The following is a 3,881-nucleotide window of genomic DNA, read 5'->3' as shown; positions in this document are numbered from 1 at the left end:
AGGACACCATTAGGCCGCTTGATGGAGTTTTTTTCGGTTCCTTGCCACTGTTGCCTTTGGCTTGCTCAGTTGGGGATATTTTGGGGATATTTAATTTTATTCTATCAATCAATAAATTCCACTAGAAACAAACTTTGTTGTATTATTTTATTTTAATACTGTGAAGCTGCTTTGATACAATCTGTATTGTGAAAAGCGCTATACAAATATACTTGATTTGATTTGATTTGATTTGATTTAAGAAAACAGAAAAAATACTATATGAAAAATACAGAGAATGTTCTGTAGCCTATAAAAAAATGTGAATTACTGCAATTTGTCATTAATGTCACAATACCTAAAATAACAGCTGAATTTTTAATTTACAGATATTATTTGTAATTTTACAGAGTTTTGAGTACAATGAAAGAAAATGAACATTAAAAAAATCACGGTTATTTTATGTAAAATTAGGTATTTTTTTAGTTTTGTTTTGTTTTGTTTTTGTGTAGGCAACATCAGTCCTGGAGTACAGCTGTCCTGCAGAGTTTAGCTCCAACCCTCATCAAAAGAGTTGTTGGACAGATGTTGGAAAAATGTCGAGGCTCTTTATCAAAAGAAGAATGGATGCTCCTTTATAACTTTTCAACATTAAAAATAAGGCCAAACGCTAAAGACTTGTTTCCAGCAATGATGATTTCTCCAGATTTGCCAGATATAGATATTAACTGTCCTTTAATAAGTGTCAAAAATTGGAATGACTGAAATATTAATTTTATTGGAGGAAAGTTTTTTTTATTTTTATAAAGTTTTTGTAAAAGAGGTAATGCATCATTCTGATAATCCTTGGCGATGTGGATTCTAGTTTTATACCAATGTGGGGTACACTATACAAGCCACCATTTACAAAGTTAACTGGAGATTTGCAATGGAGAATCTTGCATAGCATTATTGCCGTTAATGCTTTCATTTCTATTCTTAATCCACTAGTAAAAGACAGTTGTATTTTTTTGTGACCAGAGAGAAACTATCTTTCATTGTTTTATATATTGTGAGAGGTTGAAACCTCTGTTTGATTTTTGATGACATCTGTGAAATGTTTAATATAACAGTTTTTATTTATGGTTTAAGGAATCTAAAACAAAGAGAAAAAAGGGGCTTTTGCTCAATTGTATTATTGGTCAGGCAAAAATGTCAAACAGAAAATTGAATATGGAAATTATTGTAATATAGTTACTGTGTTTAAAGGACTTGTAAAAGCGAGAATTAAACATGATTTTTATTTTTGTATGAAAAATGTATTGAAATTTGAAAAGATCTGGGGTCTGTTTCAATAAGGAGGTTCAACCAACTCTGAGTTAAAACTGGAATTCTGAGTTGACTTACCCTGAGATGGGAAACTCTGCTGAACTAACAGCTGAGTTAGTTCAATCAACTCTAAGTTGACTGACTCTGAGTTAAGCGCGTGCACCACGACTATAAAAAGCCATTATCAATGGAGCGCAGATATTGCCAACGTCACCATGGCAACAGCGCCAGACAAAAAGAGGTCTGCATATTTCTCACCAGCAGAACTGGATGTGCTTCTGCAAGCATATGGAGAGTACGAACACGAACACACACACACACACACACACAAAAGCAACACAGCTGCAGCGGCGAATTAAGGACAGAGAGTTAGCTTGGGAGAAAATAGCTGCTTGAGTCAATGCGTAAGTTTACATTTTAATTAATGTAAAATTGGGTGTTGGGTGTAATTGATTACTCAGTAATCTAAATTCTGTAATTTAGTTAAAGGGATTACTCTTAATTCTTCTGTAATTTAAAGTAAAATCTGATGTAATTGCATTAAATACTGCATAGACGATAGAACAATTCTGTTTAAAACAATAGTGGATTTAACATTAATATTTAATGTTAAAAGGTATATTTTTAAAGCAACCTTCTCTATCTACACACTTTGGTCAATTCAAGAATAATTCATGCAATTGTATATTGTTTATTTGAAAGCATTAAAAGTGCAGTTTCTTGTCTCTCCTTGTATTGTTCAAGTGGTTGAGGTTGATATGGGATTTAGAAAGTAATTAGTAATAAGTAAACTGATACTTTTTAGAGATAGTAATTATTACATTAATCTAATTACACTGTTGATTATGTCATTTGTAGTTAGTAATTAATAACTATTTTAGTGTAACTTACCCAACTGTTATAATATCAGAGGTGAAACTGGAAGAACAGTATGTTATTCAGCCTAATTTTAATTTTCATGTAGGTGCAATCCTGGAGGCATTAAAAGAACATGGCAGCAACTGAAAATGAAATATAAAAACATAATTCAATCAGGTAAGGCTTGAGCATATCATGGGTGTAAGCTACCTGACTTTACAAACATTTTACAGTGTCTAGTAGTGCAGCAGTATTTTTGACATAGGTCTAATTCTGTTTTCACACGATTAAATGTTCATTCTCACTTGACTTCTACTCAGCCAAAAGAAAGAAGGCAGAGGCTCGCAAAACGGGGGAGATCCTGCTCCACCACCTCTGATAAATGCAGAGGAGATGGCCCTGAGCCTGAATGCTGGAAGGCCAGTGGCTGAGGGAATTCCTGGAGGGACTTCATCAGAGCCAGTCACTCCCAAAGATTCAAGTGCCTTCATAAAATGTAAGAGGTCTACCTATATGTTATTTTTTATATAGGCTAGTTTTGATATTTCCATTTATTTTACTTTGGGTTGGGTTGGGTTTTTCATTGGTCCCAAAATATTCTGATGGTAATATCTGTCTTTTGGAGCCTCCTGTCCCAACAGAACCCCAGGCAGTTGTAAGTAGCCTACCCAATACTCCAGAAATTATGACAAATAGTATTATAAAGTGTACTCAACCAAATGCTCATCTTCACAGGATGATGGGACATTTTTATGTGGAGTAGCCTAAAGAATCTAAGTTTATATCTAAGTATAAACGGACATTCTTATCTCTCCCCCCGCTCCCCAGAGTGTGGAAGAACATCAGGAGGAAGGTCCATCAACTTCTGGTGCACAGATGAACACAGTTCAGTGATTTTCAGTAAATGGCAGTTTCATTCTGTAGAATTTGTTTAGAACTACATGATGTAACTCTAATCTACTGTATTTTCAGTTGCCAGTTAAGGAGTTATATTGACTTCATCTTATTAAAAAAAAAAAAGAAAAGAAAAAAGCAGATTTGGAAATCGAGATTCTGAAACAAAAGCTAGAGGTAAGTGTATGGTCACAGGTGAATTGTAGGAAGTATTGAAACAATATTAAAATCTAATAATTGTTTTTGAATTTGTAGGAAATAAAGAACACCATATAAATTGTTGTGATTCTGTGTTTATTCATTTTGTTTATTTTGTGGTGGTGGATATCATGTGGATTAATCTGAGAAGACATTGCGGCATATAATATCTCGGACTACCCTTACATCCTGGAAATCTGCAGGGTTGATGGGGTCTTCCTCTGGGTCTTGTATATAGGGCAGGGTGTTGCTCCCCTCTAATTATGGCAAAATTATGGAGAACAACACATGCCACAATAATGTCGCAGGCCCTTTCAGGGGTTACCCTGAGGTGACGTAGGCACTGGAAACGTGCTTTCAACAGGCCTAAGGTCATCTCCACCCAGGCTCTCGTCCTGCAGTGGTGCCACATTGAAGCGCTGCTGGGGGCTTGGTTCAGGTTCTGGGTAAGGGGTAATTAGTGTTGGTTGGCATGGGTAACCCCTATCTCCCAGCAGAAAGCCATCAATCTCTCCTGTAAGAAAGTTCACATTGCTTTATTGCTGCATAGAAGTTCCCCTGTAAGTGTGTAGTGTATACATTGAAATAAGTATAGGACATACATTTACTAACCCCTTTCCAGCCTGTTGCTCAGGGTTGACTCA

At 35.4% G+C, this 3,881-nt stretch overlaps 1 long non-coding RNA gene across 1 annotated transcript; it reads left to right on the top strand.

Annotated features, from left to right (window-relative positions):
- The first annotated feature begins 1,618 nt into the window (after positions 1-1,618).
- Positions 1,619-2,626, top strand: LOC311089313. Its single transcript, XR_014607669.1, has 3 exons — positions 1,619-1,691; positions 2,252-2,322; positions 2,466-2,626. It is a non-coding gene; the product is annotated as an uncharacterized lncRNA (long non-coding RNA).
- The last annotated feature ends 1,255 nt before the right edge of the window (positions 2,627-3,881 follow it).

Source organism: Abramis brama, assembly GCF_963993115.1.
Source record: "Abramis brama genome assembly, chromosome: 9".
Taxonomy (NCBI): Eukaryota; Metazoa; Chordata; class Actinopteri; order Cypriniformes; family Leuciscidae; genus Abramis; species Abramis brama.
Note: the sequence above shows the minus strand (reverse complement) of the source record. Positions and strands in the feature narration are given on the sequence as shown.